Raw genomic sequence first — 15235 nt, 5'->3', positions numbered from 1 at the left:
TTTTAAAGTAGGCTCCATGCCCAGCACAGAGCCCAACTCGGGGCCTGAGCTCATGACCCTGAGATCATGACCTGAGCTGAGATCCAGTCACATGCTTAACCAACTGAGCCACCCAGGCAGCCCACAAATATCTTTTAAAGAATTAAAAAACACAGAAATAAAAAAATATTGTTTATATTTAAAAAATTGTACTGCCTAATTTCAACGTACACCACAAGACTCCTGCATTTTAAAAAAACAGCACTCTTCTTCAGAGACCTAGCCCACCTGCCGGCGAAACACACTTCAACAGGTACGGACTCATCCTTATTTGGCATGCTATTAATGCACACTCTTTCTACAATTAAAATTAAAGTTAACCCTGGCCATTTACCCAAGTGCTGGTCCACCTGTTCTCCTGCCTGATCTCCCTAGTGTCTACTACGGCCAACACTGAAATCCAGCCTTAGGGGCAGCGGGAGAGCAGAACCAGGCGCCTTCTAGCTGCAATGCACTCCCTCCCAGCACGACTCACCTAGCAGCACAGCTCACCTGGCCCAGCAGACCTTGAGCCCCCGCCAACCCTGCCCAGCCTCGCCCAGCCTCGCCCAGCCTGAGCCCCACCCCAGCAGCGTCACAATGGCTCCTGACAACCCAGACCTGGAGCACTCCTTCACCAAGCAACCGTGAAATGCCAGGCCAAGTGACAATATAAATGCCCCATAATTGTCCTCATTCTCCAAGTGGATAAGGGACTGATTTTTTTATTCTCTATTAGTTACTCACTGATTAACAAAACCCAAACTTCTCACTTCATTCCCAAAGTGACCTTTCACCTTAACATTCTTCAATACCTGCAATAGTGATTATTAAACCACAGCAGAGTTGTCCTAATGGCTAATTTCTACCAACTACACTACAATTAGTGTCTGATACGTCCTTAGTGACTACATCCTGAAGTTTACAGAGGTCAGTGTTATATGGAATGGCAGACGCCCTAAAGCCAATACTTGAGCATTTACTTCCAAGATCAGGACCAGGACACAGAGACAGTAGAGCCTGCAGCTAAGAGCAGGGCAGAGTCCTGCAATCTGGGTTTGCAATCCCAGCTCCGCCCCTAGGGCCTACTGTGGGGCAGATTGGGACAGGGCCAGTTGTCTGACAAAGCTGCCAGAGGATCCAGGAGCTCCAGCCTATGACTCAGCTCAGAAGCAGCAGTTACAGAACCTGTGGAGGGCATATGTAGGAACTCACATATTTATTTGAAAAGTTACTTTATATGTGCTCACATTTTTAGCTACCTGAAAGAGAATTTGGTTAATTTCTAATGCGTGACAAATGGTGTTTTCAGAAGCTAACAGGAGGTGCAGGACCAGCTACAACCAGATTTTTCAACCTAGTTCTTCCCATCAATGAGCCAGATGACAAACCTGAGCCATACCACCTCTAGCCAAGTTTCAGGTTGGCCTTATGCCACAATAAATTTAATTTGGGGGCACCTGAGTGGTTCAGTCGCTTAAGCATCTGACTCTTGATCTCAGCTCAGATCTTGATCTCAGGGTCATGAGTTCAAGCCCCACGCTGGACTCTGCACTGGGCGTGGAGCCTACTTAAAAATTGATTAATTCAGGCAGCCCAGGTGGCTTAGAGGTTTAGCATCGCCTTCAGCCCAGGGCTTGATCCTGGAGACCCTGGATCGAGCCCCACACTGGGCTCCGCGTGGAGCCTGCTTCTCCCTCTGCCTCTCTCTCAATCTCTCTCTCTTTCTCTGTGTGTGGGTCTCTCATGAGTAAATAAATAAAATATTTTTAAAAAATTAATTAAATTTCTTGGCTCTGAAATAAATCCTATCAAAGAACCAAGCAGAGCGACTGGTTGTCATAGGAATCCCGGGAATGACAGGATTCTAGCAGTGACTGTGTCAAAAATCCAACCGGAGAGAACAGGGAGACACAAGCAGAGTAACACCGGATAATGGTAGATTTCTGGTAAAATGTGTTAGGAAATAGAAAAGTAATAAAAATGCCCAAAGAGGACACCCTCAAGAGTACCAGTAAGGGCAGACACCAAACTCTAGGAACAGACACCTGGCAGCGTAGCTCTGCAGGACAGGAGGGACAGTGGAGCGGACAATGATGGTCACATCTAAGCAGCTACTATCGCACAGCACAAGGGCACCACACACGTACCCACTTTTTCCAGCTCATTCTGATTTCACTCTTGTAAGGACATGAATTTTATGTCATGTTCTCCAGTGAAGTGCAGCTAAGCATAAAGCCTAGCCCCAGCTTAATTCAGACCCGTGGCCCCGAAGGGTGTTTGCCATGGCTTAGTCCACAGACCAGAAAGCCACTTCTCCCCTGGGGAAGCACAAGAGGACCACACTCACACAAAGCAGAACCTGCAAAGAGGCAGGTGGACATGGAGGCTACACCACGCTTGAGTCAGAGTTTCTGAGGAAGGATGACTGCTGTTCTCTTCCAAGTTTACTGCAGCACAGAATTCCTGGGTATGACAGCTAATCGTACCAGAATTTATGTGGGTCCTCTCTCCATTGACCCTGAACAGATCATGATACAGCTTCAGAACACTTGAAATCACTCTTCAGTTCCCTCCATGAAACGTGAGCATTAAGTACAATAACTGGATGAAAATGAAAGGCACAGTCCACTGCCAGCATGGATGGCTCTAACTGGGAGCAAACAGGTAGTTGCTCCAGCCCCTGGCCCCCATCAGAAGCATCTCAGAATTCCAAACAGCAAACATGCAATTCTAATACCAGATCTGCTGATAAGTGAAAATGAGCACTAAGCATTTTCAAAATGCTGCTCCCAGCCTCCGTGTCCATCCCCATTAAGTAAAGACCACACGTAACCCTAGAGCTTCGTGCTCCTATCGTGTGGCCCTGCCTCTACCAGCCTCAGCCTGAGACTCCAGGGAAAGCTGATTTGCTCTCATACAATAGGTGAAAAAGCAGACTGAAAATGTCTTCAATGGCATCAGAAAGCCCTGGAAAGAATCTGAGGTCAACATCTTACAATCACACGTGCTCCACTGTCCTCATTCCTGCCGTCCTTTCCAGGCTGTCTCCTTCCCCTCGTTCTGTTCTGGCTGCTAGGGCAGGACTCTCCCGGGTGGGCAGCCTAGCACAGTGTATTAGGGCGCCTCCTCTGCCCTGGTCAAAGAGAGCTTCTTCAGGACTCTGGACTCTGAGCTGCCACTCCTAACTAGGAAAAGCACACAGCTGAGAGGACACATGGCCAAGAGCGGCATCTGCAAGGGGGAAAGGGCGCTGCTGCTGGATTGCTGTGCCTTCTGGTGCCTCATTCTCCTGCAAGCACAGGCAGAGGAGAGGGCCTCTGTTCATGCTGGACCTTCGTATCTTTACAAACACGCAGTTCTTAGTAGGCTTCGAAAATCAGAGTTTAAGAAAATGTTTAAAGAAAGTTATAAAAATAAAAACAGAGTTAAGATTATTTTAAGTAGGCTCCCCACCCAGGGTGGAGCACAATGAGGCACTCAAGACCCTGAGATCAAGAGTTGGAGGCTTATCCCATGGAGCCAGCAGGAACCCCACGTCTTGGGTTCTCCTTCAGTGCCCTTTGGGTTCCACTAGGCTTCTCCTTCAATGCCCTTTGAGGACATGGTGCTATGCTGACATCATACGGTAGAGACGAAAACATAAAGCTGTTTTGTTCTTGAATGCTTTAACCAAGAATGAATTTTAGTTCTGTGAGCACATATAATTTGAATTTTTACTACCACAATGTCTGTACTAATCTAGTAACAATCTAGAAAACATGCCTGGAAAAAATCTCAAAATTGATAAGTCACACAAGGATTGAAAACAGGGAGCTTCAAGAAAATGGCAAAACCAAAGACACAGAGAAAACTAACATTTCTGAAATAATACTAGTGCACAGTATTTCCTTAGGAAATGCTGGAAGTTTTAAAGAAAAACTGGAAAAAGGAACCCTGGAGATCCCAAGTAGCAACATCTTGTCGACAATTATGTTATATTAAACAGTGCCTACAGCAAGCACTGTGTTTACAGAGAGGAGTAGGTTATAAATCAAACTTTTTCAGCTGATTGAGTCACTGACAAAGTGGCTGAGAGAATGAGCCCAGGCACAACAGGCCAGTGTAGCTTTCTGGTCGTTTGGTTCAGAAACGACCTGCTCCGGTTCCGCCGGAGGCAAAGGTCAGAACCTGTGGCTCTTGCCCATAACCCATCCCCGGGGACAGAAGCAATCAAAGGGGACAGCGACAGACAGGACGCTCCTCCCAGCTCTGGGCACAGCTCCAGACGCCATCTGCCACCAGTGCCATCCCAGAGGGAAGCTGTGTGCTGACGGCAGCAGGCTCCCGCAGCACAGGACAAGCCATAGTGGCCCTGGCACATCTGCAGACGCCAGCAGCGGGTGCTCAGCTGGTCAGGCAGTCCCTCAATCACCTTCCAGAGAGGTACTGGGGGAACATGCGCACACGTGAACACCTGACAAACACTCCACCACCACCCTTGCCGATCCTTATCACCCAGGGCTCCGTTTTCAGAGGACAGCTATACTGGGTGCTTCGTCTGTCACATAGTCTGCAAAGAGGATTAATTTTCAAACTAAAATTCCAAGGCGACCCTTTAAAAATTAGTAACTAGGGCAGCCCTGGTGGTTCAGCAGTTTAGCGCTGCCTTCAGCCCTGGGTGTGATCCTGGAGACCCGGGATCAGGTCCCGCTTCGGGCTCCCTGCCTCGAGCCTGCTTCTCCCTCTGCCTGTGTCTCTCTACCTTTCTCTCTCTGTGTGTCTCGAATAAATAAATAAAATCTTAAAAAAAAAAAAAAAACTAAATCTGTTTTTTCCCTTGAAGATTCTACATAAATTCAAGTTAGTTCACACGGAGTGTCCAATTAGTTTCAGGGGTAGAACTTGGTGATTAGCCAGTTGCATATACCACCCAGTGCTCTTTCCATCACGTGCCCCCCTTATGCGTGTCACCCTAGAACTAAATCTTAATGTAACCATTCTGCTCAATCTTAATCCTGTCAAAACTAAATGTAGAGACTAATAAAAACATTACTTTTGCCTACAGACTAAAAAAAGTCACAGTTGGTCTAAGTAAAACCATAAAAAAGATCATAATTTAGGTTAGAAATGAGTTTTCCAAACGTCACATTCAATGTAATTACTTCTACCACTTAAGAAATAGGAATTGGCATCCATCTGTTTTTATTTTGAAATAAAACAATGTCAGTCTGTGAAAATCTGTGACTTATACTAGGGAGAACCCTAAACACGAACCGAGTATTTAAAACAATGAATTGGACACTAATGACTAAGATAAAAATAGTTGGGAGAGCTTCACAGGAAGCTACGTGCTGTAAGTACTTGAATATGCCTTTAAACTTGAAGAAAAATACCACTAAATTCAATGGTAAAGAATCAGACTTTCTACTCCTTACTTATCCACTTCTGTACCATTTAACATTTTTTTAAACAGTAGGTATTCTTACAACTTCAACAACTAACCCAGATAACTATTATTTTCCAAAAAAATTTTGTCTTCATCTGTGCAGCAGCCTGGGGGCAGGCAGACCCAGAGGCTCCATCCTGGCTCTACTTGGCCAGAGAACCCTGAGCAGAGGGAATGACAATGTACTCACACCTCCATGCTGCCATGAGTTGGGAATAGACAGCGCTCAAACTCAGGCTGTTATTGGAGAAGTCAGCCAGTGAACATGCCTAATTTGCTCGGTGCTGCCTGGCACAGGATAAAAATACGCTATAAAAGTTAGTTATTACCAGCAGCAAGTCTGTACTGAAAAACGGTAACCAGCCAAGATTGGATGTTTCTTTCCTTTTTGGGGGAATGATGAGACAACAGGAAGAGATGTGGGCTGGATGAGCTTGTTTACTTAAGAAAATAGCTCTGACTTTTAGGGAAGAGAATTACTTCTATGTAAAGATAAGTTATCACACGCTTACATCTCCTGATGGTAAGTACCCAATAACTTTTTAAGATTTTATTTATTTATTCATGAGAGAGAGAGAGAGCGAGAACAGAGAGAGGCAGAGACACAGGCAGAGGGAGAAGCAGGCTCCATGCAGGGAACCCAACGTGGGACTCGATCCCAGGTCTCCAGGAAGAGGCCCTGGGCCGAAGGTGGCGCTAAACCGCTGAGCCACCCGGGCTGCTCCCCAAGAACTTTTTAATAAAAAACCCATTTCCTCTGACAGTGGTATTATCATAGTGTTTCAGCAAAAGCCCAAAGTCAACTTATTTCATACATGTTAATATAAAGGGTCTTTCTTCCTAGAATCCAGAAAGCATGACAACATAGTTTTACAGTATTTGCTTCAAACCCAGAATTCACTAAACTTCCTTACAACCAGCAGTTACAAGGACTGCCTGTGACGCGGTTTCTACGGCGAAGATGCTGTCCCCAAAGAACGCCTTCAAGCAGCAGCGCTGAGCAGGGACTCTGGGGGCTCCTCCCACATCTGACGGGGCCCTTCTGGCACTGGGAAGGCCAGTATGGCATGTAGCCAGATGGGGGGAGGGGGCTGCCTTTTTCTGGTTTTTTGTTTTTGTTTTTTTGTTTTTTACAGGATATCAATCTCACCCATGGCTAGCAGACCCCGCTGTGTCACTGAACTGGCCCTGCGGTGACTTGGGTTGGCCTGTTAGTTCTTCCCAGACTTAGAGCCTGCTCCAGCCCAAGAACACGTGAGCAGTCAGCTATAGATTCTATTGCTGATTTGACTTAACTAATCCATCTGTAATTCATATGTATACAGTGAGATAAGCATCTGATTTTACTTCATGTTGAGCATTTCTGTGGGGATCATCTACAAGTATCCAAATCACCTATCAGTCTGTTCCCCCCATTCCAGTGGGTCACTCCCTCTTCCTTCCAGTTCCCCTTGCTACTCCATCTCCTGCTGGTTATGGCCAGAATACTGCCAGAAGGGTGTGTCTACAAAGAGATCAACCACCTCACTGCCTTCACATCCCATCATGGCTCCCTAGCACCTACAGATAAGACCCAAGAGACTGCACCAGACCCTCCATCCAAATGTCCCACTCCTCTCTGTGTCCCATCAATCCATGGAGTGGCTTCACTGAGGGCCTGGACTTAGACAACCCTCTTCTCTTCATCCCATTTCACAGTTCCTATGCCCTCTCCCCAGCCTCACTCCGTTGGTCTCTTTCCACACCAAATGCTCCTGGCTACCTTCTAGTCAACCTGAGAATTCAGCTGAGATACCACCTCCAGGAAGCTCTCCTGGAGCCCCAACCCCACATGTCCAAGTGAGATGCTAGCTTTAGTGCTCCCCAAGCACTCATCTTCACAGAAACTGTAATGATTTATGAGCGACTAGACCCTGTACTCTCTGAGGGCAGCACACACTGCTGTGCGTGTTCCTTACTTTGCCTTTAACCTGAAAATTCAGTCTCTGCTGCTTGTCTGACCACATCAAGAGCTATACAAACACATGATGAGGGGAAAGGGTCATGCACACCTGGGCCTCCTTACTCTCTCCTAACGGATTCAAACTGCTTCTCACGTGTCCTCATCGCAGCAGAACAGCTGTATCAACTGTGCTTTATTTCTAGCTATGACTGGGAATGAGAATTAAACAGCAATTACAGGATTTTATTTGTACTGCAAATGTAAACATTTAATCCACACTAGTTCTTTTTTTTTTTTTTTTAACACTAGTTCTTAATTAATAACCCTTTTCATGCTGTCCTCCCAAACAGGAAGCAGCAGGCTCGGAGTCCATGTTGTCCGGTACTGAAAAGTAGAGAGTGAAGAAATCATCAAAATGATCTGTTTTCCATATTCTATATATAGCTCACATCTTCCAGTAATATTAATTAAAGATCCAACAAAGACAATGACTGAAAAACAAAGCAGCCCAGCAAAAAGCACAGCTGTTTTCAGGCTACACATGTTCCCAGGGGGAGCTGCTCATCTACACCTGAGTGCTTCCCCCTACTTACCCAGAGGACCTGGGTTCTATTCCACACAAACATCCAGTACGAATCACATAGCTCTTAGATCCTAAACTAAAATTTGCAACTGAAAACCATTCACTGAGTGCCCCTATGTGACTAAATGAACAACAAAGCACGCAGATAACAAGCATGGTTAATTACAGATGTGACTCAAACTGCAGACCCCTAATGAATTACATGAGTTAATGAACAAAGTAGAACCAATCATAATACACAATTATGACAAACAGCACATCATAAGCAGCAATGCCATGTTCTGTATTCCCATCTGCCAATCCTCCTTAACTTTGGTTCAATGCAATGCAAGTAAACTGTTTCAAATGCATATCAGTAGGTCCAGTCTCCTCTTGAAATCAAGAGGGGTGAACAATCCAAACTGGCAATGAGTTCCAAATTTGGGGATGGAAGGCAGGAAGAAAAAACAGAGCACAGCTACCCCCACTGAACTATGTGCAGCAGCATCTCAGCTCCCACATCACTCCTGTTTGGATACCATCACTGTCTTGGGTGTTCCCCTTCACCATGTGCTCAGGACCACCCTCATGGTCCTCATGGTGGGCCTCACAAGCACCGTGACTCTTGCCTCACCTTGCAATATTTAAGAGTTGCCATGCTGAAAGGCGGTTCCATCCTGTGTCACTTCCACCAAAAATGCTGCCTGGCATTTGCACTGTAAACAAATTCAAATTGGCTCTATTTTCAGAATCTAGAGACCATCTGATGATCATAAATTCAGAACCAGGAAACAACAGCTATGAGCAGACACTCCATGAAATGCTAGTATTCTCTGAAAATAGGTCACCCAGGAATTTCCAGTTAGAAATGGCACACCGAGCAAAGGTGGTAGCTCCCACTCTCTTCCGGCACCCCTCCTAAAGAGATTGTTTCCTAAAGGCACATAACCACAGAGCATAACAGAAGGAAGAAAAGACAACAGCAGCAAACATGGAAGCTAAAATACAAATGATGAATGAAAACATAGCTAAGCCAGAAAAAGCTGAATCACAAGCTTGCAGTGAGTGACATTGAGAAATAATCCACCTAAGAAATAGTCCATGGACTCCCCCCCACCCCCCGCCAAATGATTATAGTTAGTGGCACCCATGTCCATTTGGAAGGGAGTATGTAGACTGGAGCCCATATAGAGCAGAAATCAAACGCTGAAAGTCTCTTTAAAAGCAGTTAGGCAAAACCAGATGATCACCCCAATCAGTGCAGGAAAGCACTTGTCAAAATCCAACAGTATCTCATGATAAAAATGTTCAATAAACCAAGAGTCGAAGGGAATCTCTCCGACCTGATAGCGGGCATTCTGATACCCACAGTGAACATCACGCTCTGCGGTAAGAGACCGACAGCTTCCTCCTTGGATCAAAAAGGAAACACAGATGTCTACTTTCTCCACTCCCACTGGACATGGAACTGAGTTCCAGCAGCAGTCAGGCAAGGGTAAGAAACAAAAGCCATCATGTTGGAAAGGAAGAAGTAAAGCATCTCTAGTCACAGATGACATGATCTCATATATAGGAAATCCTAAAAAATTCACATAAAAAAACGTAAAAGCTAACAAACTCTGCAAAGATGAACGATACAAGATCAACAAACAAAAATCAGTTGTATTTTTATAAACTAGCAATGAACAATCTGGAAATGACATTAAGGAAACAATTTCTCTTACAACAGCATCCAAAAGAACAACAAACTTAAGAACAAATTTAACCAAAAAGTGTCAGACTGGTACACAAAACATCACAAAATATTGCTGAAAGAAATTAATGAAAAATATCTGCAAAGATATTCCTTGTTCACAGACCAGAAGACTTAATATTGTGAAACACAGCAAAACAGTCCTAAGAGATCGACAGATTCAGCTCAACTTCTATCATAGCCCCCATGGCCTTTTTTTGTAAATATGGTAAAGTTAATCTTTAAATTCATATGGAACTGCAATGGATCCCAAATAGCCAAAAACAATCTTGAAAATGAGTAACAAAGTTGGAAGACTCACACTTCCTGATTTCAAAATGTACTACAAAACAGCATTGTTCCTGGCATAAGGATAGAAATAGAGACTAACAGAAAAGAACTGAGAATCCAGAAATAAATCCATACATTTATGGTCAACTGATTTTTCTACAAGGATGCCAAGATCACCAATAGGGAAAGAATGATGATGAAATAAATGGATGTCCACATGCAAAAGAATGAAGTTGAACCTCTACCTCACGCCACATGCAAAAATTTACACAAAATCGATGAAAGATCTTAAACTTAAGAGCTTAAGCTTTAAGACTCTTAGAAATAAACATAGGGGGTAAATCTTCATGTTCTTGGATTTGGCAATGGTTTCTTAGATATGACACCAAAAGAATAAACAACAAAAGAAAAAATGGATAAACTGAACATCAAATGTAAAACTTTTGTGCATCAAAAAATACTATCAAGAAGGCAGCCCAGGTGGCTCAGCAAAGCGCCGCCTTCAGCCCAGGGTATGAGCCTGGAGACCCAGGATCAAGTCCCACGTGAGGCTTCCTCCATGGAGCCTGCTTCTCCCTCTGCCTGTTCTGTGCCTCCCCGCCTTCTGTCTCTCTCATGAATAAATAAATAAAATCTTAAAAAAAATACTATCAAGAGAGTAAAGAGACAACCAAAGAATGGAAGAAAATATATGCAAATCATGTATCCGATAAGAGTCTAATGCCTAGAACATGTAAAGAACTCTTACAACTCAACAAAAAGACAACTCAATTAAAAAATAGACAACCTGAGTAGGTATTTCTCCAAAGATACACAAATAGCCAAAAAGTACATGAAAAGATGCTCATTAGTCATTCAATAAATGCAAACAAAATGAGATACCACTTCCTATCCACTAGGAAGACCATAATAAACAAAACAAAGCAAAGCATATAACAAACGGGGGAGAGAATATGGAGAAACTGGAACCCCTGCACACAGTTGGTGCAGCCACAGTGGAAAATAGTTTGACAGTTCCTCTATATATTAAATACAGCTACTATATGATCCAGCAATCCCCACTCCTAGATTCACATCCGAAAAACTGAAAACAAGTAATCAAAAACTTGTACTCAAATATTCATAGCAGCATTATTCATAAAAAGCAAAAAGTAGAAACAAATGTCCACTAAGAGATGGATGAAAAAATTGTGGCATATTCATGCCACACACAATGTTATTCAGCCAAAAAAGGAATAAAGTTCTGATATGTTACAACATGGATAAGCCTTAAAAAAAATCACCCTGGGCAGCCCCGGTGGCGCAGCAGTTTGGCCCCGCCTGCAGCCTGCGGTGTGATCCTGGAGACCCAGGATTGAGTCCCACGTCGGGCTCCCTGCATGGAGCCTGCTTCTCTCTCTCCCTCTCCCTCTGCCTGTGTCTCTGCCTCTCTCTGTGTGTCTATGAATAAACAAATAAATAAATCTTAAAAAAAAAAAAATCACCCTAAGTGGAAGAAGTCAGACATGATAGGCCACATACTGTATGAATCTGCGTCTATAAAAAAAAAATTCAGAATAAGTAAAATCACAAAAAGAAAGATTAGTGGATGCTAGAGGTTGGGAGCAGTGGGCATTGGGGAAGTGCCTGCTAATGGGTACGGGGCTTCCACTAAGGGGGTAAACAGTTCTGGAACAAGGCAGTGGTGATGGCTACACAGCACACCTAATGCCCCTGAACTGTACACATCAAAGTGGCAAATTTTGCTATGTAACAAAATAGTAGTTACCATACATTAACGCCTTCCCACCTTCCCTGCAAAAAAGCCTAAAGGATGAAACCAAGGGGGTCTCTGCAGCAGAGGATAAGGAATACTATGTTCCAGGATGTCCTCCCGAAGAGGGAGATGAGTGAGCACCTTAGTAATTTTTGAGGGTCACAGCCACACTCTTCTATCCAATTTCAAAAACAAGGCAGGAGGGCAGCCCGGGTGGCTCAGTGGTTTAATGCCGCCTTCAGCCCAGGGCCTAATCCTGGAGTCCTGGGATTGAGTCCCACGTCAGGCTCCCTGCACGGAGCCTGCTTCTCCCTCTGCCTGTGTCTCTCTCATGAATAAATAAATAAAATCTTTTAAAAAAAAAAAAAAAAGGGCAGGAGAGTAGAAAGTCCTTTGTTGATAATATGAAAAGCCCAATAAAAGGACCTTAAGATAATGAGGCTGAGGGTTCCTCGAGGAAGCCCCACTGGTATCAGCCAACAGTGATAGGGCCAGAGCAGGTGCACATAACATCCAAAGGACTGCAGGGTCCCACTCGCAGACAGATCACCCAATATTTCAGGAAAGACCAACCAAAACAATCAAAAGTCAGGTCATGATAGAAGAGGAGACACTACCGCTTTTATGAAATAAACATACTGCTAAATTTTAGAGGAAAAAAAGAATCACCAAAAAAGCTATGGGCAATTTAAAATATGATGGCCAAAATAAAAATGCTAAATAAAGGAGATTGAGGAAATCTCCTACAAAGTGAAACAAAAAGGCAAAAAATGGAAAATGGGAGAGATAAAGATTTTATTATTTTTAAAGATTTTATTTATTCATGAGAGACACAGAGAGAGGCAGAGACAGGCAGAGGGAGAAGCAGGCTTCCTGTGGGGAACTCAATGAGGACTTGATCCCAGGACCCCAGGATCATGACCTGAGCCAAAGGCAGACACTCAACAACCACTGAGCCACCCAGGTGTCCCAAAAGATTTTATTTTTAAAAAAGTAAAAATGGAGTCCAAAAAGTTCAGTGCCCAAACAATAGTATTTCCAAAATACAGAAACGAGAGAAGTTAAACAAGAGAAGAAAATTGTCAAAGAAAACTGTGAGAAATTCCCCCAGAACTAACCATCATGAGTTTCCAGACTTAGAAGAACTATGCAATGTCCCACGAAATGGATGGAGATAAACGCAAACAGGAGTTTTTGAGCTGCAGACCCCGGGGAGTAAAAACAGTCTGTGCACAGAGGGTTAGACGCAGAGCAGCCCTCCCTGGGCAGCTGGCAGCTGGCGGGGCACACCAGAGTGCCCAAGGTAAGGGGGAGGCCCCACCCCTCCCCGGACACTCTATCCTGGAGCCCTAAGCGGGCCTCAGGCTCACACCTGCGGGCCTTGGAGAAGGGCCCCACGAACACCCCGCCCGCGGGGCCCACGAGGGGGGAGGCGGGGGCTCCCGGGTGTTGAGGCGGCGGGGGCGGGGGCTCCCGGGTGTTGGGAGGTGGCGAGGGCTCCCGGGTGTTGGGGCGGCGGGGGCGGGGGCTCCCGGGTGTTGGGAGGGCAGGGGCGAGGGCTCCCGGGTGTTGGGGCGGCGGGGGCGGGGGCTCCCGGGTGTTGGGGCGGCGGGGGCTCCCGGGTGTTGGGAGGGCAGGGGCGGGGGCTCTCGGGTGTTGGGAGGGCAGGGGCGGGGGCTCCCGGGTGTTGGGAGGTGGCGGGGGCTCCCGGGTGTTGGGGCGGCGGGGGCGGGGGCTCCCGGGTGTTGGGGCGGCGGGGGCTCCCGGGTGTCGGGAGGGCGGGGGCGGGGGCTCCCGGGTGGGCGCGGGCGGTGACGACGGAGACCCCGGGGCAAGCACGCGTCCCCGGCGCTGCGGTCGGGCGGAGAGGACGCCCCGGGACAAGCCCGCTGCAGACTCTGGCAGGTGCGCGGACGCACAGGGCCGAGGAGGGGGCGGCCGTTGGCGGCCCAGGCGGGTTCCGAGGCTCGGCCCGTGCCCGCCCCCCCCGGCCCGCAGCTCCCGCCCGCCGTGAGGGACGCCCCGGCCCTAGTCGGGTCCCTCCAGCCCCACTCCGAAGCTCACCTGCCTCGTGCCACAGGGTCCACCGACGGCGCGGCCGCTGCAGCCCCAGGCCTGGTCCGCGCCGCCCCAACCCGATCCCAGAGGGGACCTTGCGGACCAGCCAACCAGCGGCCGCGCCTGGGGGCGGGGCGGGAGCAACGCCGACTTCCACCAACCCTGAGCGCGCCACCTGAAGCCCCTCGGCCAATGAGGAGGCGGCCTAGCTAGGAGCCCGGCCAATCGCGAGCTGAGGCCGAGTCCCGAGCAGGGAGGTGGGCGGGCCTGCGAGGCGGTGCGCCGGGCCGGGCGGCGTCGGGGGCGTGCGTTGCGGCGGCCGCGGCGGGAGCGGCGGGAGCGGCCGCTGGGGGCGGGGCCTCGGTCACGGCGCTGCTTCGGGCCTGCGGCGCGCGGGACGGCCCGCGGCAGCTGCTGCTCCTGCACCTGCGCGCTGTGGGGCGGGGCGGAGGCGACGGGAGCGAGCTCAGCGCTCGGGCGCCCTTGCACAGGGGCGGGCCGGGAGCGGGACCGCGGCGGCGGGGAAGACGGTGGGAGAAGACGGCGGTCTTGCCGGCGGGGGGCGGGGGGCGGGGGGGCTGCGCGTTCCTCACCGCCCCGCGCGTGCGCAGTAGCGGCCGGCACAGGGCGCCGCGCAGGTGACCGTTTTGCTCCCTACGTAGGGGGATGGGGAGGAGGACAAAACTATCCCAGGCAAAAACAACAAAAACGGAGAGGGACGTATTACGCTCACCTGCAAAGGATTTAACAGGTGAGACGGGCCGTTGAGAGCAGGGATGATACTGTTCCCCCGCAGACCCAGAGGTGAGGAAACCCGGCAGTCCCCCTGTGTCTCGCCTCTGCCACCTAGGGAGTAGCATTGATAAGGAAAGAGGCCGAAGCCAGGGACCACCCGCCCGCCGGTGCTGACTCAGATGAGCACCTGAGCTAGGGGACAGGTTCCACACTTGGAGTCCTTCCTGGGACCCACCCCCACCCTCACTGGCTTCCATGAGCTTACGTTGGCTTCATCTGGACTCAGCTGGTTGGTACTGACACCAACTGGACTGAACTGGCTGGAACTGGTCTGTACCAGTGACCTGGTCTGAATGAGTCCATCTGTTACCACAGCTGTGCTAACAGCCTCCTTGGAGGAGGCCCTAGAGGGGAGAGATCTCTCTCTGGCGATGGGGCTCTTCCACTGCTACTTGCCCTGCTTGCCTGCCCCCCACCCCCACCCTCCGCCTCCCCCTTCCCTCTGGCTGTGCACCAGCTACTCCACCCAGCCGTTCCCACTCACCTGGCCCATCTGTGATTCCTTTATTTCAAACCCAGCACACCAGCTCCTGGGCAGCATCTTGGGTGCATGCTCTATTGTCCTTACCGGGGTTGCACTGATTGAATGCCTGTTTATTGGATGCCTATTGGATGCTGAGATGCACCACTGAAAATCATATTCCCTCTCCCAT

General features: G+C 48.1%; 1 protein-coding gene and 1 long non-coding RNA gene across 36 annotated transcripts in view; one reads left to right on the top strand and one right to left on the bottom strand.

The window, feature by feature from the left end:
- The window catches only part of SUN1 (Sad1 and UNC84 domain containing 1), a 51211-nt gene extending 37266 nt beyond the window's left edge, over positions 1-13945 (bottom strand). For 11 of the 23 annotated variants that reach the window (XM_072836629.1, XM_072836635.1, XM_072836644.1 and 8 more), the window contains exon 1: positions 13794-13944. The gene's annotated coding sequence lies outside the window, so the exon portion shown is untranslated. Of the gene's footprint in view, positions 1-514; positions 573-11256; positions 11414-12847; positions 12872-13793 lie in introns of those variants that run through there. The other 12 variants (XM_072836633.1, XM_072836640.1, XM_072836634.1 and 9 more) reach the window with 7 other exon arrangements.
- A 407-nt stretch (positions 13946-14352) lies between these two features.
- Positions 14353-15235, top strand: part of LOC140638770 (uncharacterized) — a 42857-nt gene continuing 41974 nt past the window's right edge. For 2 of the 13 annotated variants that reach the window (XR_012035732.1, XR_012035727.1), the window contains exon 1: positions 14359-14538. This is a non-coding gene — a long non-coding RNA (uncharacterized lncRNA). Of the gene's footprint in view, positions 14592-15235 lie in introns of all 13 variants that reach the window. The other 11 variants (XR_012035736.1, XR_012035734.1, XR_012035737.1 and 8 more) reach the window with 11 other exon arrangements.

Source organism: Canis lupus, chromosome 8, assembly GCF_048164855.1.
Source record: "Canis lupus baileyi chromosome 8, mCanLup2.hap1, whole genome shotgun sequence".
In the NCBI taxonomy this organism is placed as follows: Eukaryota; Metazoa; Chordata; class Mammalia; order Carnivora; family Canidae; genus Canis; species Canis lupus.
This window is presented reverse-complemented; position numbering and strand designations above follow the sequence as displayed.